General features: G+C 34.0%; 2 protein-coding genes across 2 annotated transcripts in view; both read right to left on the reverse strand.

The window, feature by feature from the left end:
- Nucleotides 1–27,638, reverse strand: part of Nca (neurocalcin homolog) — a 299,269-nt gene that overhangs the window by 153,123 nt on the left and 118,508 nt on the right. The window lies entirely within an intron of this gene.
- Nucleotides 1–27,638, reverse strand: part of LOC147079552 (neuronal calcium sensor 2) — a 285,081-nt gene that overhangs the window by 141,369 nt on the left and 116,074 nt on the right. The window contains exon 4 of the mRNA XM_085941658.1: nucleotides 6,307–6,356. The gene's annotated coding sequence lies outside the window, so the exon portion shown is untranslated. The remainder of the gene's footprint in view (nucleotides 1–6,306; nucleotides 6,357–27,638) is intronic.

Genomic DNA, 27,638 nt, shown 5'->3' on the forward strand with positions numbered 1-27,638 from the left:
GCCACGAGTTTTGCGTCACTCCGTCAAAGTCCAAAAACGGCAGTGTCGTCATCACGCTATCTCTGTTCCCAGAATAGTGGAACTAAAAACGACTGGCACTCCTTCGGAAATGTCAGCCGAAGTGGAATGGCACCTTTCCGTAAAATCAAAAATACTTAAATCCACATCATGTCTAGGCATACACATATAAAAAACAAAGGAGAGAAGAGAACAGTGCCTATCAAACTTTCAGTATGTTGTATTCTAAAAAAAAGAGCTTAATTTTACAATTCCGACATAAGGATGTCGCAACGTAGACCCAAGGCTCTTCCAACTGAAAATTTCGCATGTAAAGCATCGATGACATTGAGCTACTTTAAAAGCTACATGTCAGCGAATTTACAATCTACTTGTCAACTCGCCCTGTGTCATCATCGAACTAGTTAACAAGCAGATTGTAAACAATCTACCGAGAAAAGTTGAAAGCCGGGCTACTTTACTCGCTACTCGCTGGCGTGTAGGCCGATCTGCGTCTGCGCAGTTGAGCGATAGTGGCGAACCAGCCGGTAAAAAAACGAACTACTCAATACATCCTGTCAAATAGTACATACCAAAAATGACGGATTCAACTTGCTAGCTTGTTGGCTTCTGAGCGAGTGGAAAGTTTTGTGTCATCGTCACAATCACATTAGCTGACTCACCCGCTTTTAAACTCGCCGACAAGCAGCTTGTAAAGTAGCTCAGTGTCATCGACGCTTAAGATAATTATTTTGTCATGTTTTATTATTATTTGGTTATTTTTTTTAACTTTCAGATTAAGAAAACGCTTCTTTTAAAGAATTTTGTGAATAACAACCTCATCTGCTTTGTGAAAAATCGCCACTGTTGCTAAGTCTAAAATGGTGTTTTTTTTTTTAAGAAAATTAGTTATTTAAGTAGTTGGATTGTTTATGTCATCTCCAGCGTTCCAAAAATGCGCCAGCAAGAGTTCCGTAACGAAGTTACAAATATTATGTTGATAGAGTAGTGAGTGAAAAATATGACATACCCGCTATTTTTTTGTTCAAATTTTAAAAAAAGTTACAAATTTTCACTTACTGACACCAGGGGATTGCAATACGGAATGAATATATCAATACCGGTATTCGTCAAAACATATTATAAAGTACCTATCAATAAATGTAACTATTAAAATCTATTTAAAACAATATTTTATAGCAACCTAAAGTAACTACCAATATTTATTATATATTATATAATATTTTAGAACTGCTAATTTTTACAAATACTGTATGTCCGAGTGTAGAAAGATTTCTCTCAAATTCAACGTTTGTTGGATCAATAGTTATAGAATAATTGGAAATATTTGCCACGAATGTTTTCTTTTTTGCAATAAGTTAATTATTAAAGTGAATATTTAACATACTGGGAAAATTCTATAAGCACCTATATTTGAGAGATTTTGTTACTTAACTTCTGTTGGTTTCAGTCAATATATTTGTATTTTGGCAGCATAAAACTTATACACTAAATTTAATATGCACTATAGTAGTGAGTGATGAAAAAATAACATTAAATTCATTTTCGAAAAACATTAACGTTTATGCTTTCTTAATACCAAAACTATCGGTATTTTGGATTTTTGAAACCGGTATTTCGGTATCGATAAATTATTGAATACCGGGTTTTAAATACTGGTATTGCAATCCCTACAGTGACACCCACAAAACAGATAATAATATATCAATACAGTAAATTTTGACGCAGGGTTTTGAATGTGTGAGTATCCTACGAAAATGAACCACGCATTATTGACGTGCAACAGTGTGTGTAATACACCAATATTAAATGAGCGTCAATGCATAAACCGGGAGCAGTTGTCAGTATTCGCACGCATGACGTATTCTTGACACGTGTTTAAATTTATCCCGTATTTTCCTTACCCGTTAGGTATTTCAGTCCAAATTATTTCTGAGTTTGCTTACACCCTTTTCGCTTATCAACTCGATATTTGGGAATAAATGTATAAGTAAAACATTCAAATATTTTATAATGTAATTATATCACTTTTACCATTGTCTCAAATGTCAACTCTTGGTGGAAATGAAATGTTTCCTGTTTCATCCACGTTAATGGACAAATGATATGGAGTTAAATAAAATAATATTTAGTCCAACCAAGATAGGCGAGTTGGACCAATATAATTCGTCACTGTTCTGGCAGAAGACACTAATTCGAAAAAATGACATATTGAGTTAGTTATACAAAAATGTTCCTTATTTCATACTTTACCGTCTGGAAACCTTCTTAATAAATAAACAGTCTTTATTTTATAGTCATCCTTTTTACGATTACTTAATAAACTCACATGATAGATCATTTCAAACATTTTAACAACTTCAAAGTCAAATTACTCAAAATTAGTATTCTCCAGTTAGTGTGTTCTGCCAGAACAGAGACGATTATTATTTAAATAACTGAGAAATAAGAGACAGTGACAAAAAAAAATACGTTCGATTATTACGATTAAGCAAAAACTGATTACTTAGGAGTGTTAGAAGGAGCGTGATATTATTGCCTGATTGATTACGTTAAGCAACGTATTATAGTCACCTTATCCATAGAATGTATTATATCATTCCAGTCATACTAAAAACGTTTTGGAATCGACATTATAATAAGTAAAAAGAGTTCATATGATGAATCCCTCTAGTTAATAGTCCAAACTATTTCGCTAAATAAACAAAAAATCCTGACTGACGTGGGTTCAGATCCCCGAGTTTTATATTTATATTAATGATGCAGAGACAAAATACGGTAGGGGAAAAAAATAAAAACTGCGCTCACCTACTGACTGTTGTAGACTCGTAGAGGCCCAGCGGTACTGGCGTAGCGTTTTCGTAGAGGTTCTAGAAAGCTCGAAATATACGGAAAAAGGGGGAATCCCTATCAAACGTGATGTGCGGAATCGCATTCCTTCGTATTCGTACATTGTGTCATCGACCGATTTAAAACAGCCGCGTACCAACGTTTAGGGGGGAAACGTTTCTATTAGGCTGCCATCCCTTGAGCTAAATTTATTCAAAACAAAGATATTCGACGCATGAGTCACGTTATCTATCATTCCATTAGATACGCTGAATACGTAAGCTGATAGACGCCATATTGCATAATGTATTTATTAGGCTCTACATGAATAATACGATGAGCTTTCGTTGGTATATACGTACTTTTAAGATTTAGTAGTTAGGTATACATAATATTATATCGCGAGCATTCAGGCAATACAATTTTCAAAATTACTTTACAGGATGGCCAATAAAATAAATGGTTTAATCATTCATTTATAATCGACAAAAAAAGGTTAAAGTTTTTTTTTTGCAATAAATAATTTAAGCTTCTAAACGGCCCACATGCGCCACGTAAGTCAAAATGGAGATTTTATGGTATTTTCAGCGGATAAACCTGGACATTCCTTAAACATTGTAGATAATCTATTTATAAAATTTTGAAGCCTCATTATCCTTAATATTTATTAAAAACAATTATGCAGTATAAAGTATTTTTATTACATAAAATAGTATTCTTTTAAACCCTCGATCTAATGTTTTAGAATGTAGTCATATTTCAGTACATCCATGTCCACTGCACATTCTAGCTCAAAACAAAATAAAAGCTCCATTTTGACCTACGTGGCGCATGTGGGCCCTTAAGCATTATGTATTAAATAAAAAAAAATCATTATTTATAAGTAGGTACAAAAACATCGAAAACAACATTGTTTTTTTTTAATTGAACTGGTGTTGAAATGAATGTAATTTATATTACCATTATAATGGTTTTGAAACAAAATTATTTTTGTTAATAATTCTACTCTAACGAGTCAGTTACGTTGACAGGCTATAAACCCATCTTCGGAACGGTTAACTATAACTGAATTTGAAAATTCGGACAACCTGTTACAATTTTCGGACGATTGTAATAGACCGAGAGGGTATATAATATTAATATATAAATATTTTAATATCCGCTTCTCTTCTTGTTCATAACAGAGTAGTCCTCCTTTATCTTATGTAAGGAGTTGGTATAAAAAATAATTGGCATAAATCATAGACGAATCAATAGCTTAGAGACGAAAGCTCCAACCCAGAAAGCTAAAGACGTGAGTCCACTTAGTTAGTTTAATATTTTCTAGAATATTTACTAATACCTACAGTGTGTGGTGTTTACTGTAGTTTGTACATAGTGTTTTTCAAAATTATGATTTTTATCAATTGCATTTAGTTTATGTACCTACATAATTATTGTAGTTTGAACTATATTCTAACTACTTTTTTTTAATGCAATTAGGGAACGACGACAAATTTTAATCGAATAGCAATGAAATACAATACGCAGTACTTATTCCACATAGTATAGTAAAAATACGAACCGGTTTAGTCTGTTTTAATTGGACATTTTTAACTGATACAAAATATATCATTAGATACACCTACGGTGGCCTAGCGTTTAACGTGTCGGATTATAATGTCATATATATATCAAATACACATATTGTTTTTCAATGTGTGGAGTGTGGACATAATAAGTTTAGCAAGTGGCTAACATTCATTTCTCGTAAAAACAAAAATCGGTTAATACAAACTCCCACTCTGTGGAGGCCCATATGATCTTGAGGATCGGAAATTGTCAACATATATATCACCACGTGACAACATCACAGTTAATACGATTAAATAAAATAATCCAACAGTTAAGTAAGTGTTATAAATTCCCATTTCAAATTTCATCCGAATTCCCTTACCACATTTGACAAATAGCGACAAAACTACTGACTCTATATGTAATGAATATACAAATTGTTATCAATATACAAATTGAAGTTTTCCTCCAACTCATTTGTTTTCGCCAATAGTATTTATAACCTTCAGTTTTTGAGCAAATTCATAAAATTAGCAACTACCAACAAAATAAATATCAGTTTATACCAGTGTTGCCAACCGCATTATAATAATAATACAATATCTACATAATTATAATTTATATTCAGCGAAAAAAAAATGGTAAGGTATACTATACTTCTACGACAAATAAGCCAAAAATCCATTATTTTAAATTAAAAACGATAAATATTCCTTGTACTAACGTTTTTTTTCTTCAGAAAAACTATAATATGGACACATTTGTACTATAATCGGTCTATGAAAAAATGCCAATATCGATTTCGACATAAATCCCAGAATATTAATATGTAATATTGTCACACGGCCATATTATGTAGACCAAGTACATAATGAAACATAAATTTGTTGGTATCATAAACATGACTTTTTTACTGGGATCGGTTATTAAGCAACACACGCTGTATAACAGTGGTTCCTTAACCTGTACCCACGGGCGGCATGGCACCCGTCGACTCTTTTGCGTGTGCTAGGTACTTAGGTACTGATTACGATTGTAACGTTGTAATAAAATGGCACGCGCACTTAAAAATACCACGCAGGCAGTTCAATGATCTAATCCTATTCCAACGTTTCCCAAAGTTACAACATGCCAGTGCCCTTTTAGAGGCATAGATTTTACCATCGAACCTCGTTTTAGGTCTGCTAATCATTCTTTTTTCAGATGTAAGATTGTTTTTCCCGTGTCAATGGCGTATAGTACATAATATTATATAGTATGTAGACTAACACTTTATAATTATAGCTCGATTGGAAAAAAAATGTAAATCGCTGATAAATCACGAAAAACTGTGTAGAAAGATTAGGAAAAAAGAAATTAAAAGAGAAACAGCAGTTGTTTGCCGTTCCGTCGGTCGACGATAATGAAAAACTTTAATAAGCGATTGATTTTGTCATAATATGGCTATACTGTGGTTTTGTGCATTTTTTCAATTAAGTCTTGAATGTACGATTGTGGACAAAATTTTACCGCAAAAGCGCGCCAGCTGCGGTGACTTGCGATATTCTGCGCCGTAATTTGGCTCGGCCTGCAGAGCGTTTCTGCTGCAAAATATCGCGTTTTTGTGGCAGCCGGGATTTGTGCGGGCGGACGCTAGTGTAATTAAAGCATGGGGAATATCATAAATACATACGATTCGATTCGTGTTAGTATAATATGCCAAATTTGCTAACTCCACATTGAGAATAGGCTTTGCAATAAACTTTCATAAACCCTAAACAATCATGGCCAAAGAACTATAATTCCAAATAGCCAAGCACAGCAAGTGTTTCAGCTATAAATCAAATATTTGCATATGAGTCAATCAAAGCATCACGTGGTCAATAGATAATTATTACATATAATAATATAAATATTTTAACTTACATTTGCTTTGTAGAGTTTCTCCATGTTTCCACGCCGGATTTAATTATAACCTGAGAAAAAATAATACAAAAACATTAATAATACATATTATTAAATCGATTACTAGCATATATAAAATTAAAATAAACAATTTAATGGTGCATATCCCGAAATACCAAATGATATCTAAATGAAGCACTTTGAAAAAAAAATATAATTAATTTTACCCAATTAGTTCATTTAAAAAAATCGGTGCATGTACTAAGCGCGTTAGAAGTTATACTTCTTTGGCGTAACAAAATAAAAATATACTCTAAAATATTGTAATACAACAATAGATTCACTTTCCAATTGAAATCCGTATAATGAAAAATGAAAAAACAAAAAATTAACCTCAAATACTTAAAAACACTTTTAAAATGTATTTATTATTTACACAAGTCTTGTAACTGATAATTTTTTCACTGCACAATGTGGGAGAAATTAATTTAATATAATATTATTATATATATCTGTGGATATAGATAATTATTGACAATTAATAAAATATAAATAAAATTGGTACTGTTCGGTTATACGAAATACAGCGGAAAACGCATTTTGAAAATATCCGACAAACTGGATTATTTGTTAGTTTGGGTTAGTTTAGGTTAGGTTAGGTTGGGTTAGGTTAGGTTGGGTTAGGTTAGGTTAGGTTAGGTTAGGTTTGGTTAGGTTAACCTAACAAATAATCCAGTTTATCGGCTATTTTCAAAATGCGTTTTCCGCTGTATTCCGTATAACCGAACAGTACCATAAAATTTATAGGTACATGAACTGCTTCACTATGGACTTTAACAATAACCACGTGTTATGCTGAGTACCTTGCGTTTGTGTAAAGCTGACTGATTGGCATATGCGCGTCGGATATACCCCGATTACGTTCACGGCTAACTTCATCATGTCACACTTTCGTAACGTTGTGCGCGCGCAGCTTTCAATTTTAACCCCTACTAAACGCACCAAAAGAAGTATAACTTCAAAAATGACATTCGGTAAGCCGGAAGGCAAAGGTGAAAAATGAATGGATAGTGGTGTCGAGTTGGATTTAAAGATATTGAGGGTTTAAAACTGGTAAAAAGTTTTGGATACACCTGAAAGGATGCAGATGATAGAAGAAATAGAGAAAGTTTTAATCCGATAATGCGATATTGCTTAAAATTTAGTTAAAAATTCATTTTCGAGAAATATATAAAATGTGCCAACAGACTAATGGGGAAAAACAATCAAAGAAATCCGTACTTAATTCAATTTAAGTTTTCCGATTTACATGAGAGTAAACTCATCGACTGTGCCAAAATTCCACTTTCTTGATCAACTGAAAACGTTTTTCACATTAATTTTTTTAGAACATGCATTTATAACAAGTACCTATAAAGTGTTTTCTGAAAACATGTCGTTTCTAAAAGCCAGAAAGAATTATGGATGGCTAGTAAGCAATAATAAACTCTAATTGACTGATGGACGATAACCTAATTGACAATAAATTATAATTGTTTAACTATGTACCCACCTATAAGTCACAGTGACATATTTATGGACCAAGCAATCAACGCACAGAAAAAAACTGCAGCCCTTGGCGAAAGTCAGCAATAAGTATAAATTGTGTAAATACGTACTCCCTACTACATGTCCTTAATAACACTTTGTATAGTACGTATTTCACATAGTTTGTTATTCATCAATACCGGTTGCATCTGGTTCAATTGGATGTTGTCTTTCCGCCAAAATGCGCGGCGCATATAACGACTGATATAGAATGTATCAAATTACAGGTTTAAAAAATAAGGTTTTAGTGTTAGCGCTAGTCAGATCGAGAAAGCTGCATGCAGTAGATGTGCACGTAAAGTGACTAGAGTTTTTGGTAAAATAATAATACACCTAAACCACGAGGATAATAAATATAATTAATTGTGACACTTCTATTCTATCTAATTAAAATTGGATTTGGCTTATATGGACAGCAGAAGTAAAACAAAAACCATCAATGTACGAATTAACCATTTAAAATACTAAGAACATTGCAGGTTAAATGTGCCAATACAATTCCGCCTGTTATTGGGGGACCATCACATATTATTGTATTCTATATGATAATTATACATATTTTCTATAATCGATCCTGTTGGCTGACCTAAATAAATAAATAATAATAATAATGCTAAGAAAATTATAGATATATTATTTTGTGTTTCTTTAGGACTAGGAAATCGTTTTCGTCTCCCATCTGTGTTATAAATAATTCATTAACCAGACATAAAATTTCATTTAACTCGTTTCGAATATTCTATACTGAAAGTGTACCTATATTTTTTTATGTTTGTATATCAAGAATCGGATACCCCCTCGCATAACAGTGGCGGTGGAGGTAGGCTGCTAAGATCCGCCATAAATAGTGCGTCACTAAATTTTGTCAGACATACGTATTTGTTTTAATTGAAATAAGACTACAATTTACAGATGGTGTTGGATAGTTTTTAAAAATCAATTAAGCCCTGCCCAACCAAACCATAATAGTTTTGGTATACTTTGGACGATACGACAAAATTCTGAACACACCAACTGTAAGCAGCAGTCTAGCAAGTCAAGCATTAAGCAGTCTTAGTTCAATAAAACAAATACGTATGAAAGTTTAACGTGCACTATTTATGGCGGATCTTACCACCCTACCTCCACCCTTCGCTACAGTCGCATACTATGCTGCATTGATACCTACTTTATTATTATATTATACTTTATTATAGAAGCAGACTTGAGAGTGGGTCTATCGTTTGGGCCCCGCATCAGTTGAAGTACGGCCTTATGGTGGAGAGAGTCCAAAAGAATTTTTTAAGACTCCTTTACTTTCGGCTGTATGGATATTATCCGTGGCTCTATCCGACTGATTTTCTCTTAGGGATGCTTACATACTGTAGCTTAAAATTTAGAAGGGATCTTTATTTAGGTACATATTTTTTCAGACTTATACGCGGCGTAAATGTGAACTCTGCCATTCTTGGTGGTGTTAGCTTGTGTGTCTCTGATAATTACCTTAGGAATCGAGGGCATCCGTTGTTTGTTCTCCCACGGTGCAGAACTAACCTGCCATTAGTAATGCCAATTGGGAGGGCAGTAACCATGTTTAATGAAATCGCTTCGGATATTGATATATTCCACTTACGTGAGGGTGAATTTAGGTGGACGTTGTTTTATAAGTTTTTAAGATAGGGTCTATCAAAGTTCACTCTGTGTGCTTCCATCTACTTTTATTTTGTTACTTATTTTATTTCTTATTTTATTACTTAGTCTCTGTATTTTTATTTTTAAATTTATTAACACTTATTTTATGTCATGTCGTGAACGCTTTGAATTTATAATTTGTTATGTTCATTATATGTAAAATAAATAAATTTGATTTGATTTGATAAATTTGATATTATTTTGTGACTAATTCTGCTCCCATATTCATTTCTACTAGCTGAGCCAGCTGGCTCTCGCCAGTCTGTCTCGCTAGGTCTTGCAGACAGCTTAGCGTCCTAATGTATGGTATTGAATTTTAATAAAATTGTGAGGTATGCAGAGACGGCGCCGTTTGACATTTCGCTGATTTTTCACTTTTACAATTTGCAAGTCGTTACTTTCGATATAAATTTGGCGTCATATGCAGAGTCTATTCTGGATTCACCATCCCAGGCTGCTAGACCTAGCAGAATAGCAGGTAATTTGATTGCGATTCAATAATATAACGTTAATATTAATCTCACGCGTATCCCCTTGAGGTAATAGATGAAGATTAGCCATATAACTATTAAATTATTTTGTTTAATTGTCTAAAAAAATGCTTGCAGCTATAGATAATATTTAAAAAAACAAATTTTGAATTAACTTTTTATATAATGTTTCCCGGTGCGGGACGTTCATATCGAAACAAATGTTGATAAAAGAAGAACTCATAGATCTGAGAGGAAGTAATTGGGTTAGAAAGGACTTCGTCTATATATGTATTGATCCAAACTGATTATGATAATGGCATTATAAATATTTAGGTAGATATATGTACGTATATGTTACGCCTACGTGTGAAATTGCGTATTACCTACATGAAATCGGCTAAATTTTGCCTATTTCATGAAAAATGCAAACCCGTTGCCTTATTCATGAAATAGGCAAAACATCTGTCGAGTGCGTGAATTCGGCAGTAATTTTTCTGCCTAGTTCATGCATAGGGCAAATTAGATATTGGCGCTCCGATCCGGTGGTGTTTTTTCCAACTAAACCAAATGTGTCAAATGCTCATGCATTGGTCAATATAGATAGTGGCGCTCCGGTGGTGTTTTTTGCAAATAATCAAACTAACCAGATGTCAAATGTTATTGATTATATAAAAATATGCCTATTAATAACTACAATGACGTTCATTTCCAATTACTATGCCCAAAAAAATCTAGAACTTATAATATGATAACGGGAGAATTTTATTAAAAGGTATTTTCGCGATTTGATTTGTGCTTGGGTATCAGGCAATAGTTGATTGTTTGTTTGTGATAGTATGATTAAATTTGTTAGTTTGTTGACAGGTGTTAGGTAACCTTAAAATGGATATTCAGTTGAATTCAGAATTACAAAACCTAACCGAACCTAATAATAATATTATAATATTATGTCCAATTATAACTAATAAAACCATCCGTATTAAATTTACTTTTTCTACTGTCATGTTGACAGTTTAAGAATTCTATACCCTGCCGAATTCACGTACTTGGCAGATAATTTGCCTAATTCATGAATAAGGCAACGGGCTTGCATTTTTCATGAATTTGACAAAATTTTGCCGATTTCATGTTATACGCAATTTCACAAATTCGGTTCAGTTCAATTCATAGAACAAAAAATAGTGGACTCAGCTTAGAGAGGCCTTCATCGAGCAGTGTATTGATCCGGTCTAATTATGATAACGACGAAATGAATATATTATTATTATATAAAAATGTTTGATAAATACAGCAATGTATATAAGAGGAATGGAATTAGTTCTGAGACGGCTTCTTCGAGTAGTGGATTGATCCTGGTTCATGGTGATAATGAGGATATAAATGGGTAGGTACATCAATTTTGATAGATATAGCAATTCATATGACCAAGAGGATTATTGGAATAACCTTCACCCAGAATGGAATCCTAATAAGCATAGTGACACATATTAATTCTTCTATATAGTAATCACATGAATGCAAATAATAGATAATATGATGTAGGTACTTCATAGTGTGATTATGGGATGAAATGATCATAATTAACTTTTTTATTTTTGTATAAAACGTGGATATTTCTTTGGAATAACCTTCATCCAGCAGTGGAATCCTAATAAGCATAGTGACACACATTGATTCTTCTATATAGTAACCACATGGATGCAAATAGTGGATAATAATATGACGTAGGTACTTCATAGTGCGATTATGGGATGAAATGATCATAATTTACTTTTTTAGTTGTCTATAAAGCATGAATTTTTCTTATATTGTGTAATAAAACGTTTAATTCAACATTATATGAATACTATCTATTAATAAAATTGTAAAAACCTTGTGTATTAATTACGTATAGTAAACTTCATTTTTAATTTACCTACCTACGTTGTCTATGAATATGACAGCTAAAATAAAAGTATTTTGTCTATGGTTCAAAATAAATAAAAATGCATGCGTAAATGATGCTCCGTCAATATTTTTTTAGGATAATTTGATTAATCAACGTAGTTTTATATGTAGTTTTAATCTTTGATCATGATGATAATCGTTGAAATGTGGCCTTATTATTAAATTTAAATAAACTCTTCGAATATTGTGAAGAGGCAAGGCAATGACGTACCTACATTGTTGTGTGATTTGTGACAGCCAGGAATTTTCGGATTAAATATGGGCAAAAATATATCTATAGGAAACGTATTTCTGAAAGTGATTGACTATTGTTTTTTTATGCTCGTTTATAGAGACATTAAAAATATTGTGTTTATTATGCAATTAACGTAAACATTAACAATAAATGTCTTGATTGAAATTGATTATTTAATAAGCTAATAGAAATGTCACATTTTTCGATTATTTCTGCAAATTCTAAATTTGAATTTTGACACGTCAAATGAACTTGTTTATATCACAAAAGAAAACAATTGAAAATCAATCATCTATTATTTCAGTTTGACAGATAAATAGCAGTGACGTGGTTTTAGATTATATTTTCGTAGTAATTAGTGAGGAAATATGTATTTATTTCTTGTTCGTACGCCAATGTGCTACTTACAGATTTGAATAATTTTGTGGAATATTAATTTAGATATTTTGCAATATTGATTATATAGAAAGAATTAAGCGACATTATAACCGATTTGCGGTAGACGAAAGGCAAGATGCGAAAATGTATGGTGACGGATATAAAACGCGATTTAAAAATGATTTTATCTGTGACTGTGTCGAGTTTTATCAGATTGTGGCCGATTCAAATGGAAGTAGATTCGGGACTCCAAAAATTGAAGTGAATTCCTTTAATAATCAACAAAGTGGTATTTAAATAAAAAAGTTGTCGTATTTTCCAAAATCTCTTAGGATAATAATATATAGGAGACTAGCTGAGCCAGCTGGCTCTCGCCAGTCTGTCTCGCTAGGTCTTGCAGACAGCTTTTCATCATAGTGACTTGGTGTTGGATTTTAATATAATAATTGTAAAGTGTGTATAGACGGCGCCATAGTTTTCCCTTCGGGATGGATTTTCATTCACGTCAGACAATTGAAAATTTATCTGATTTGTCAGTTTTACGATATGCATGTCGTCACTGCAAATACAAATTTGGAGTCATGTGCGTAGTCTATTCTGGAGTCTGGCCTTCTCAATATCATCTGACACCATTTCAGGCTGCTAAGCCTAGCAAAACAGCTGGCAATCGCCGATTGCTACCACTGTCATTTTAATTTTAATACAATATATGTGTAGGTATGTGCATTTAAATATGATAAATAGTTATACATCTCAATCGTGATTATCATAAATAGCGATCCAATATAACGCGAATATTAATCTCTTTCGGGTCCCATTTACATAATAGAAAAAGGTTAGCAGCATAAAAAATAAATTTAAACATTATTTTGTTTCATTGTCTATAAGAAATAAATGCTTGGAGCCACAGAATAATATTTTAAAAATCATATTTTGTTTTAAAAATTAACCTTAAACAATATAGTTTCCCGGTGCGGGACATTCATATCGAGACAAATGTTGATAAATAATGAAGTAATACATATTATATCTGATAAGAATAGGAATTTATAAGACCTAAAGATGTGGAATCAGCTTAAAAAGGCCTTCATCCAGCAGTGGATTGATACAGGTTGATGACGATAATGACGATATAAATGGGTAGGTATATAAAATCACAAATTTAAAAAAATATTGCAGTTTATATGACCAAGAAGAGTAGAATTAGGTTGGGATAACCTTCATCCAGCAGTGGATTAATCTTGGTTGATGATGATAATGACGATATTATGAATGGGAAAATATAATATCAGCAATTTTGATAAATATAGTAATTCATATGACCGACAGAAATTCAAACAACTTAGAGAGGCCTTCATCCACCGGTGGATTGATTCAGGTTCATAATTATAATGGAAATATAAATAGATATAATATATTATCACCGATTTTGATAAATACAGCAATTCAAATGACAGAAAGGAGTAGAATCAGGCATGGGAGGCCTTTATCCAGCAATAGATGGGTTCAGGTCAATGATGATAAAGACAATAGAAATAGGTATAATATAGTAGTAGAATCAGGTTGCGGAACTCTTCATCCAGCAGTGAATTGATCCTGGTTGATGATGATGACGATATGAATATGTAGATAAATGTAATATCACCGATTTTGATAAATACAGAAATTCATATCACAGAAAGGAGTAGAATCAGGCTAAGGAGGTCTTTAAGTAGTGGATTGGTTTAGGTCGATGATGATGATGATGACGATATGAATATGTAAATAAATATAATATCACCGATTTTGATAAATACAGCAATTCATATGACAGAAAAGAGTAGAATCAGGCTAGCGAGGTCTTTATTAAGCAGTGGATTGTTTCAGGTCGATGATGATAATGATGATAATGACGATATGAATATGTAAATAAATATAATATCACCGATTTTGATAAATACAGCAATTCATATGACAGAAAGGAGTAGAATCAAGCTAGGGAGGTCTTTATTAAGCAGTGGATTGGTTTAGGTCGATGATGATGATGATGACGATATGAATATGTAGATAAATATAATATCACCGATTTTGATAAATACAGCAATTCATATGACAGAAAGGAGTAGAATCTGGCTAGGGAGGTCTTTATTAAGCAGTGGATTGGTTCAGGTCAATGATGATGATAATGATAATGACCATATGAATATGTAGATAAATATAATATGACCGATTTTGATAAATACATCAATGCATATGACAGAAAGGAGTAGAATCAGGCTAAGGAGGTCTTTAAGTAGTGGATTGGTTCAGGTCAATGATGATAATGATGACGATATGAATATGTAAATAAATATAATATCACCGATTTTGATAAATACAGAAATTCATATGACAGAAAGGAGTAGAATCTGGCTAGGGAGGTCTTTATGAAGCAGTGGATTGGTTCAGGTCGATGATGATGATGATGACGACGATATGAATATGTAGATAAATATAATATCACCGATTTTGATAAATACAGAAATTCATATGACAGAAAGGAGGAGAATTAGGCTAAAGGGGTCTTTATTAGGCAGTGGATTGGTTCAGGTATATGATAATGATGATGATGATGATAACGATATGAATGTGTAGATACATATAATATCACAGATTTTGATAAATACATACATTCATATGACAAAAGGAGTAGAATCAGGCTAGGGAGGTCTTTATTAAGCAGTGGATGGATCCTGGTTGATGATGATGATGACGATATGAATATGTTTTTAAATATAATATCACCGATTTTGGTAAATACAGCAATTCATATGACAGAAAGGAGTAGAACCGGGCTAGGGAGGCCTTATCCAGCAGTGGATTGGTTCAGGTCGATGATATAAGAATGATAGAAATAGGTATAATATCACAAATTCGTTAAACCGATAGTAGTAGAATCAGGTTGCGGAACCCTTCATCCAGTAGTGGATTGATCCTAGTTGGTGATGATGATGATGATTATGATGACGATATGAATATGTAGATAAATAACATTAGAAATTCAATACTGTCAAGAATACAATCAACGTAGAGAGGCCTTCATCCAGCAGTGGATTTATTGAGGCTCGTGATAATAATGGCATTATATATAGATAGGTAGATAATAATATTATATCACTGATTTTGATAAATATAACAATTCATGTGTAAGTAAGGAGTAGAATAAGGCTGAGGAGGCCTTCATCCAGCAGTGTATAGGTCAAGATTGATGATGATAGGGACGAAAAAAATAGGTAGATATTATACAATATCACACATTTTGATAACTATAACAATTCGTATTAATTTCTTTCATTGTTTGCAATGGCAACTTTTTTAGTATGGAAATTAGTAGCCTAGGTAATTATTCAATAACAAAAATAGTGGGTGAACAGCCACAAAGAAGTATTTAAAAAAATCAAATTTGGAATGTTATCTATGATATGACGGCCAGTGGCGGACACACCTGTCAGATTTTTATTTACGTACTGAATTGTAGCAAGATTATGGGTTTTTCACCGGAAAAAAGTGCGCCAATGCCTATATTACGATATTTGAATAAAAATAATCGAATTTGTTTGTCAAATAAAGGATTAGAAGGTCTTAAGCGACGAAGACGTCATTCTGCTGTATGTTAAAAGAAGTATGGCGAATTGTATACGCTGTATGAGAAAATATCAGTTATAAACGTCACGTACCTGTAAAATCATTGAAAATTTCTGAAATGTGGTCAATTCAAACGGTAGATGAATCGGTAGCGCACATTTTGAAGTGAAGATGTAAAAATAACAATAAAATGTCGCTTAAATGAGCTGTTGGTGTATTTTCCAAAATCTCTTAGGATAATAATATATAGGAGATTATGCGATTTCAAGCTGCCGCTGCTAATTTCTTCGATTGTACACAACGATAATCAAAAAAATTAATAGCATTCGAGGAAAATGACAGTACTAGTAATAAATTTGTATTCAACCTATATCCCATTTTCAAAAGATGTAAGTGATATTTATAAACATAGGTAAGCAGATAGTCCTGTACTGCATTGCGTATCAAAAGTTCGCTTCTTAATTTTAACCGGAAAGCAAATTGAGCGAACCATGTTTCGCGTTACGCCCTTATTCTGTAACAAATACGAGCGCGTTCTGTATGTAGTAAAACTTACATTACATGAAAATACCAAGAAAAGTTTTTCTCGTTAATCTCAAAGGCATGTTTTTGACATACGACCTTGTTCCGGCCGTCTGCTCAATTTAAAACAGTTATATGGCAGATAATGCCAAACAGACAGAAGGTGAGAACACTTTCAGGCAACCGCTTAGCCCCATGTAGATTATATCTGACATCGAGAAAGGATTTGTCGGCGATTTGCATCAAAAGAAAAGGGGTACGTATAAAAACGGTAACCGGACAAAACAGAACATGAATAAGCAAAACATGCAGAAACAGAACGGTGACAAAACAGAACAGTGACAAAACAGAACAGTGACAAAACAGAACACCCACGGGAAAATAAAACATTCATTTTTGTCGTATCTATGTATTAATTAAATACTTATAAAACTTAAGTTTATAAACGAAATATATATTATATGTGATATGTAATATGTATAATCACTGCATGATGGCCATTTGGCGTAAAAACCTCAATCTATCTGCTTGATTTTGATAATCATGCATAACTCCATAGAATTATTAAACTAAATATTTAGTTATACCTAGACACCCAAGAATTTTCAACATATTAGATTAAGACGAGATACATGTAGCTTGCCAGAAACATCGAGTTGAGTCCCGTTTAATTGAAGCTTTCAAGCAATTAGGAATGCAGAAATTATATACCTAATTTGATTTTTACAGCGTATTGAAAACCTGTGTTATTGAACATCTATACAACATAATATAGAGATAATATATCACAATTTCAATATCAAATGTTATATTTTTCCTCACTGTTCTATTTATCGCTGTGTTTTCTAACTGTTCCGTGTTTTCATGTTCTGTTTTGTCACCGTTCTGTTTCTTCATGTACTGTTTATTCATATTATGTTTATTCATATTCCGTTTATTCATTTTCTGTTATATAATGTTCTATTTATTCATGGAACCTTAAAAACAGACTACGATTATCTTCGTTTTGAAAGAAATAAATAAGAAACACTAATCCATTAAAATCTTTTCAGACCCCTCTGCTATTCTTAAGCCACGTAGCCAGAAAGGAAAAGTATTTAAGTAAAAGGGCTGATTTTTTTTTAATTATTTTATAAATTAATGGGGGAAAATTGATTAACTAATTTCGGGCATGTTTATATTGCCCATCGCAGCAAAAACTCAATTCATTTGGACATAATATTTACTCAGCAGTGTACAGGTTGTGTCGTCTACACACGATTGCACGACAAGTGAAGGACGCTACGGGTCTTTTAAAACATTCAACTATGCGGAATGCAGGTATCGCCGGAAAGACATTTATTTAAAAGGAATCAGCAGGACTATTCAAACTAGTATACAACCGATATTTTTCTTGATCCAAAATAACACGAATATCACTCGGGTCAATTCTATATACAATTCTATATTGAAAGTTAATACTTAACAGTCGCTGCACATGCGCTAAACCACTATCATTTTTTTACATTATACGCATTAACTCAATTAGTTTTATCGTTATAATATATATGTCGTTCACAGTACTCTCTCAGTAATCCGCCACCCCAAAAACCAGACAAGTGTCTAATTAGTAAAAACGGCGGATTATAGTGCATACACACAAAATTTTATGGTAAAAATTACAACACGTATTTCGTAAAAATAGTTTTTATTGAGAAATTTGTACTAGCAATTTACGGTTTTATTTATAATCAAAATCAAGTATGTATTCAATTATACATAATTATAAACTAAGTTTATTAACTACCTATATATCAACCAGTAAATGACTCAACTCACCCCGTTATTCAGTGAGACAGATAATCTAGAATGGTCAAGATTCCTGGCTTTCCCTATGACCAAAAGCTTCAGCTTGTGTGTTCCGGTTGCATTGGAGCACGGCATAATCGTGATGCGGTCCTTGGCTTGTCCTTGGGCACTTTCCACCCTGGTGCATTACTTTCTTCGCGATGAAGGTACGTTTTACAAGGGAAAAGTTTCCAAAATAAACCCGTCTCATCTACGGTGTATAATACGTGGCGGACTACTGAATTCGATATACGAATACCGGCGAATTATAGAGCTTGATTTTGTGCTTTCAACTAGTAAAAATAACGGCGGATTATAGTAGTTGTCGGATAATCGAGCGGCGGATTACTGAGAGTGTACAGAATAATAATATATATATATTCTACAATGTACAAGATACCTACATTGCCTTTGCAATTTGTTGAATATATTTCTTGTGATCAATGACGTCTTACAGCTAGCGTGCATGTACTTGGCGTGTCGCAATTTTAGTACATATTAATTTTCCAAATCGACACTTCTCAAGATGTAATTTGTATCCCTCTATCTTGCTCAAAGCGGGTAACGCGGCTGTCATATCTCGAGATAATTATCTTTAAGAATACGTCATAGTATGTTATGTTTCACTATTTTATTGATTTTGGACTAAAGTGATGTTGGGATCGCCATGTAGGATTCACAACAGTGATGGACACGAAAATAAAGAAAATGTAAAAGTATTTTCACATTTGGAAAAATCTCGGTATCCTAAAGATTTTGAGGTTTTCACCGCGTGTTCTTCCTGTTTTTCTCGACGTTTCTCTTGATAATTGACTCTACAACGAGCCTGAAACGTCGAGGAAAGAAGGATTACGAACACGCTGTGAAACCCCAAAAATCTATTACGATAACAAATAACCGTGACAGTCTCAAAACATATTATTTCCACGGTATTCTTCCGACAAATTATTGTTCATTCAAAACTTATATTATATTATTCGAACATACAAACTTCAAAAGGTAGTTTACTTCAACTTTCACCTAGTCTAATGTTATGTTATGTCATATTAATACTCCAACAATGATTGTGGTCGCATTCATCCATAGTCTCCCCCTACTTAAATCCCCTTATTTAGTATTGCTACAAGACCAGACGATGAGCAATTATGGGTCAAAGAAGACCGTAATTACAAACAACATCCAGATACTCCAAAACCGCCGAGCGCGTAAGGCTTGCTAAAGCTGTCGAGCTATATCTGATACGATACAAACGAGGCTGTGTTAGATACAGAGTGATTCAAGAGTGAGTTCAAGACACTGGTGCGAAAGCCTGTTATCGCTAAACCACAGCCATTGATTAATTCAATCCAACAGACATACCTATCCTCATCAATCATACAACTCATCATCATTCATCAACCATAATATCATCTATAACCAGTGTACTGCCAAGTGCTGCGCACCGAGTAACCCAAACAAACAATACCGCGCGAGTGACAGTGCAACCAGACCACGGAGCCATCATTAACATCATAAAAGGTCAGTGTCTGGCATTCTATAAAATCGCTCCCACCCCTAGATCCGGAATCCACACCATCCTTAAAATTATACATTCCACTGCGAAAAGCGCCACCAATGAATGATTATTAATAAATTAATTTTCGTTGGTGATATGCAATTGATACTCAAAAATATCTTCTAAAATGTTTCCATGTATCAAGGACTTTACTCGAATGATATTAATTTTGTCGATCTGAACTTGTAGTGGAACCCAGAATTCGTTGAGCTCAAAAGGTAATTCAAACGTAACGTAGTCGCATATAGAAGACTTCTCAGTGACGTACCGGTCATGGCGGCAACGCGTGCTAGAACGTGTATCGTCTCTCTTTTTAGATGCGACTCTATTTCTTCTTCGTAATAAAAAAAATACTAATAACACTAATTCTAACATCACTTCTGATCGTTTTCGAAATATTTTATTATAAAACCATCAAATTATGTAAATTAAAAGATCCGTACATTACGGGAGCATAAAATGAAATAATATATTTAGTGGCGTTCGCACTGAAGGGAATTGTTAGTTCACAGTTTTAACACGTGGACAAGAAGTTCTTGTTCGACAGTACCTACTCTCATTTTTAACGACACAGAACGTGTAAAAGTGTTGAAGATTGCTTCTGGAACATATTTAAATGGCACCTCGCGTTCTTACCGTTACGTTATACATCTTAAATTTTAGTTTAAAAACGCGGTAGAAAGAGCAAATCAGTCATGTTACTTTGAATCGGAACCAACATCCGAAACACATTTATCAGGTAGGTAGTTCTAAGAACCAATTTTCCATTTCCTGATTTCCCGTCATGTTGATAAAATATGCATAGGACCATTAACGTCTCACACAATATGACTAAAGGCGCGGCTAAAATTTTGAACAGTCGCAGTAGATTCACGACGATCTGCAATATAGATAGGATTAAATGCCTACGACTGGAGATACCCCCTATACGTACACTGCTGAATTTATAAAGTCTAAAGCAGACATAAGAAACATTTTTTCGGCGGGCGGGTCAAAATTTTATTTGATTTTTTTTAATATATTATTTATACCTATATATATATATATATATATATATATATATATATAGTATTTACTTTCTAAGTACTGCAACTGTTCCATATTTCTGTTTCCTCACCAATGTTATGTAGTGAAATATATATATTGTACTAACTTCCTAATTACTGTAACTGTTCCATACTTCTGTTTCCTCACCAATGTTATGTAGTATATATATATATATATATAGATATCTCTTCTCGATCTAAGTTGATCTTACGCGACGGTGCGCCAGGTATTTGTTGAACATTTTTTATTTGTTGATCTACCCTGATTTGTTGCTCCATTGCCAAAGATGACATACGAAATTGATCCATTTGGAGCAACAAAAGTATCGATCTATTAATAGAAGCCACGCCCATTTTACCCTCCCATATACATTTTACTCTTTTAGCTTCTGTTGATCCAATTTGAATGAACCAATCAGAGGGCTTCTTGTTCGGCATTGGTTTGAATGCATGTGACGCATTTGTTTACTCCTAAATTATTCGTTCAAGGACATTTTTAATGATTTGCACTCTAATGAAATCAATACAACCGCACAACTAATAAATAGATATTTGCGATTGCAATCTTCAAGAGAATCTTCGCTGAGATTTATTCTATTAGGGGTCATCCATATATGACGTCACGCTCTAGGAGGGGTCTAATTTATTAAAATGTGATGATTTCTGACGAAGAGGGCGGGGAGGACATAATAAAGACAGGATGGTAAAGGTTGTGACAATAGGGGAGGGGTGCTAAAATAGCTAAAATCACGTGACGTCGTATATGGACGGCCCCTTAAAAGTTTAAAAAATATACCGATTACTTGATAATTTTGTAAAAATAATTGTAGTACTTACATAATAAATAGGGTATACAAAATGTGAGTTGACACCAGAAGTGAAGGGTGGAGGTAGGCTGTTAAAATCCTCCATAAATAGTCCACACTAAATTTTGTTAACTAGTAATTGTTCTAAATATAAATAGGAAAGGCTGTTGTAGGTTGACACCAGTAGCGAAAGGTGGAGGTAGGCTGTAAAAATCCGACTTAAGTAGGACATATTATTATATTAACTAATAATTGTTCTAAATATAAATAATGTAGACTGATGTAGGTTGACACCAGTAGCGAATGGTGGAAGTAGGCTGTTAAAATTAGCCACAAATAGTGCACACTAAATTTTGTTAACTAATAATTGTTCCAAATATAAATAGAGTAGACTGATGTGGATTGACACCAGTAGCGAAGAGTGGAGGTAGGCTGTTAAAATCCACCATAAATAGTGCACACCGGTAGCAATGGGTCGAGGTAGGCTGTTAAAATCCCCCATAAAGATTGCACACTATAATTTTGTTAAATTACTTGTTTTAAATATAAATAGGGTAGACTGATTTGAGTTGACACCAGTAACGAAGGGTGAAGGTAGGCTGTTAAAATCAGCCATAAATAGTGCACTCAAAACTTTGTTAACTAATAATTGTTCTAAATATAAATAGGGTTAACTGATGTGAGTTGACACCAGTAGCGAAGGGTGGATGTAGGCTGTTAAAATCCGCCATAAATAGTGCACACTAACTTTTGTTAACTAGTAATAATTGTTCTAAATATAAATAGGAAAGGCTGATGTGGCTTGACACCAGTAGCGAAGGGTGGGGGTAGGCTGTAAAAATCCTACATGAGTAGGACATAATATTATTATATTAACTAATAATTGTTCTAAATATAAATAAAGTAGACTGATGTAGGTTGACATCAGTAGCGAATGGTGGAAGTAGGCTGTTAAAATAAGCCACAAATAGTGCACACTAAATTTTGTAAACTAGTATTTGTTCCAAATATAAATGGGGTAAACTGATGTGAGTTGACACCAGTAGCGAAGGGTGGATGTAGGCTGTTAAAATCCGCCATAAATAGTGCACACTAACTTTTGTTAACTAGTAATTGTTCTAAATATAAATAGGAAAGACTGATGTGAGTTGACACCAGTAGCGAAGGGTGGAGGTAGGCTGTAAAAATCTTACATGAGTAGGACATATTATTATATTAACTAATAATTGTTCTAAATATAAATAAAGTAGACTGATGTAGGTTGACATCAGTAGTGAATGGTGGAAGTAGGTTGTTAAAATTAGCCACAAATAGTGCACACTAAATTTTGTTAACTAGTAATTGTTCCAAACATAATTAGGGTTAACTGATTTGGGTTGACACCAGTAGCGAAGGGTGAAGGTAGGCTGTTAAAATCCGCCATAAATAGTGCACACTAAATTTTGTTAACTAATAATTGTTCTAAATATAAATAGGGTAAACTGATGTGAGTTGACACCAGTAGCGAAAGGTGGATGTAGGCTATTAAAATCCGCCATAAATAGTGCACACTAAATTTTGTTAACTAGTAATTGTTCTAAATATAAATAAGAAATGCTGATCTGGATTGACACCAGTAGCGAAGGGTGGATGTAGGCTGTTAAAATCCGCCATAAATTGTGCACATTATATTTTGTTAACTAGTAATTGTTCTAAATATAAATAGGAAAGGCTGATGTGGGTTGACACCAGTAGCGAAGGGTGGAGGTAGGCTGTAAAAATCTGACTTAAGTAGGACATATTATATTAACTAATAATTGTTCTAAATATAAATAAAGTAGACTGATGTAGGTTGACACCAGTGGCGAATGGTGGAAGTAGGCTGTTAAAATTAGCCACAAATAGTGCACACTAAATTTTGTTTACTAGTAATTGTTCTAAATATAAATAGGAAAGGCTGATGTGGGTTGACACCAGTAGCGAAGGGTGGAGAAAGGCTGTAAAAATCCGACTTAAGTAGGACATATTATTATATTAACTAATAATTGTTCCAAATATAAATAAAGTAGACTGATGTAGGTTGACACCAGTAGCGAATGGTGGAAGTAGGCTGTTAAAATTAGCCACAAATAGTGCACACTAAATTTTGTTAACTAATAATTGTTCTAAATATAAATAGGGTAGACTGATGTGGATTGACACCAGTAGCGAAGAGTGGAAGTAGGCTGTTAAAATACCCCATAAATAGTGCACACTAAATTTTGTTAAACTAATTTGTTCTAAACAGATGAATAGTGTAGACTAATCTGGGTTGACACCAGTGCCGAAGGGTGGAGGTAGGCTGTTAAAATCCGGCATAAATTTTGCACACTAAATTTGGTTAACTAATAATTGTTTTAAATATAAATAGGGTAGACTGATGTGGGTTGACACCAGTAGCAAAGGGTTGAGGTAGGCTGTTGAAATCTACCATTAATAGTCCACATTACATTTTGTTATCCCATTCGCTGCGTCCAACGCAACTGGTGCGTTGCCCATCAGGTGGCCATCAGATATAATTAGCATGTTATTTAAATGCGGTAATTAAATATTAATTAAAAGGTCTGCAGCGAAAAGTTATCCGCTGGCGCAACTAATTCGGTGAGACTATATCGTTTCCAGTCTAAAACATTAAGAATATGTGGAGGATTTATCAGAACAACAACCATTCACGTAGTAAAAGCGAAAGTCAGTGTTCCTCCAATAAATGTCAGGAAATGGGCACTGGCTACAAAGACATGGAAGTGGAAATCTATAATGGATAACTCCATATTGGCAAAGGTGAAACTCCTATACGAACTCATTGAATCAATACATACTATGAGAAACAAAAACTCCCACTACTGGTAGAAATCCGTCAAGCTACAGAAAGTAGAAACGTTTTAAAAACAAAATGCCTAAGTATGTATTCGCTGAGTAAGCCAGCTGTATGTACGACCTCAGCTCTGTTATAGAATTGGATATCAAAGGAATCGACAAACCAAAATGGAGCAAGTCATCCGCTAAATCAAAAGAGTTCATCGAAAAAACGCTGATAGAGAGGTACGTAAGATGGATCCACCTCTATACAGATGGGTTCATAAATGAGAATAGTGCAGGAGCAGCTCTCGTGATACCAGAAGTAGGTATAAACAACAGCGGGAAGCTAACCTCAGCAATACCGATAATGACTGCGGAGCTGATCGCGATAAGCGAGGCAATAAAATATGCATTAATCGGTGGTTTCTCTGCGCAACCCGCTGTCATATTAACAGACTCCAAAAGTGCTTTACAACACCTTACCGCAGCTACTCGCTCACATAACTGTAAAAGCATAGCATACCACATCCTTGACCAGATTGAGGCCAATAAACATAGAGGCGAATACCAATGCCTTCAATGGATCTTATCGCACATGGGTATTGAGGGTAATGAAAGAGCGAATGATCTGGCAAAGGAACGTGGCCAATCAAGGATGTCATCACCACGATGTCGGTACCAGAATACCTAGACTGGAATGAGGCCATAAAGAAAATGTCTTTCTTAATGAAATGAAAATGAAATGAAAATGTCTTAAAAAGCAAGTAGATAGATTTTCTAGGGCATCACTAGAAAAGTGGAAATAGAGTAAGCCCATTCTACCATCCCCACGACAGTTGCCCTGAGTGTAGAGTCTCGTTTGAAGAGAAATGAGCTTAAGCTGATACTTATTAAGAGCAGGACACAAAATGGGTAAAAGATTTGATGTCATCATGGAAAGAAGCGATTCGCAGCTCTGCGCGAATATGAATGTGATGTTTTAGAGGACATTGTACATATATTATAGTAGTACAGTGCCCGAAATATGAGCGACAAAGAGTACAACTGTGAATTGTGGATATCTTTGAGAATGTCGACGAATTGAAAGGTACCCTGGCGAAGGGTAGGGCGGAAGAGCTTTGCAGTATTGTAAAGTTCTTTAACAGAATTCGAGTGAGGGCCTGACTGGTGGATCCTCTTCTTGATGAAAAGAGGCGATATGACAGCGAGTCGAAGTCAAAACCTCGGTAGAATCATAATAAAAAAATGTGTAGATAGTGTTGGTTAGTTTTTAAAATTCAATTAAACCCTACCTAATCCAAGCCATAGTAGGTAATAGTAAAAAAATATTCGCTTATCCATAAAACATATAAAATGAGATAATTAAACCATACATCATTTTAGATACTTATCTATTTTATAAATAGAAAAATATTTTTTATCGATTATGGTTTGATTTAGCCATGGTTTAATGAATTGAACGTGATTAAAGTGAACTAACTAACACCAACTGCTCCTAATATGTATTCTGAATTCAACGAAAATAAACAAGTATGACTGAAAAAGTGTGCAATATTTTTGTCGGATCGCCCATACGCCGTACTTAGCACAGATGCCGTAACTGACGTATTTAGGTATTTTCATGTTTTTATGTATTTGGATTCTGCAGAGTTTTTGTATACGATCGGTAAATAAATCCAAGCCGTAACAGCTATAGTTACAGGAAATATCAAGGAATTAAATAGCCGTATTTGTTAATGGATAATTAACATGACATGACCGTTTGTGGAGTTTCACGCATGCTATTTCATCACTGTTTATAGTGATAAAATATGTTTATGTAGCGTCTGTAAGTTCCTTGGTTGCTAAGAGCGTCTATAATAGAAGATTTTTTTATTGAATCAAATGCCTTCTCATAATCAATGAAACCAATGTATAGTGGCAGTCTGTATTCTTGATACCGTTCTATAACTTCTTAGACGACTTGGATGTGGTCCATTGAGCTATAGCCTCTTCTGAACCCAGCTTGCTCTCTCGGTTGATTCTCATCTAGAGCAGTTTCTAGGCGGTTGGAGGGTATTTTTGTAAAAACTTTGTACAGAATTGGCAATAAGCTGATTAACCGATAAATTTTCAGGTCTTCCTGATCTCCCTTTTTATAGAGGATGATGATCGAGGCACTTTTCCACGCCTCTGGGACATTTTTTTTGCGCAGGCAGGTTGTGAACAGTCGTGCTAGCACGTCGTTCACGGTCTGTCCGGCTCTCTTGAGAATGTTGATCGTAAGCCCATCTTCTCCTGGAGCTTTTCCATTTTTCATGCCTCTTATTGCATGCTCTACCTCGTAGGAAGTGACTTCAAGAAGACAGTTTTTGTCATCATCGTTCCTCAGATGGTTTGAACTAGTCGAATTTTTTCCATTTTCGTCATTATAGAGCGAACTGTAGAATTCCACCACTCTGTTCAATAAACTATCCCAGTTTCGCAAAACAGTAGTCCCGTTCTCCACTTTTAGTGCTGTGATTTGTCTTCTCCCTATCCCTAACCGTTGTTTGTTTTTGTTCAGACTTCTCCCTGCTTTCACAGTAGCCTGTATCAGCGTCATATTAAATCTACGGAGGTCTTCACGTATGTTTTTACGGAGAGTTTTGCAAAGAGTAGAGTATTCGGGATCGTTTGATACTTGAATATGACTCTTTGTTACCCTTCGCTGTTTCAATAGATTTGACGTATCGGTTGAAAGCTTGTTTGAGGGTGCGGGCTCTGATGCCACTTTGTCTGGTTGTTTTGAAGATTTTAGTATTATGCGCGTTATGTTTTCTGCATTCGAGAGGGAGATAGGATCATTTTAAGCCTGGAAAGATGTAAGTCTATTTGTCAGTTCAGTCTCAAATTCGGCTTAGCTTC

The sequence above is a fragment of the Rhyacophila brunnea genome, unplaced genomic scaffold (genome assembly GCF_057557595.1).
Source record: "Rhyacophila brunnea isolate RB1 unplaced genomic scaffold, BYU_Rbru_1.0 scaffold_1, whole genome shotgun sequence".
Lineage (NCBI taxonomy): Eukaryota > Metazoa > Arthropoda > Insecta > Trichoptera > Rhyacophilidae > Rhyacophila > Rhyacophila brunnea.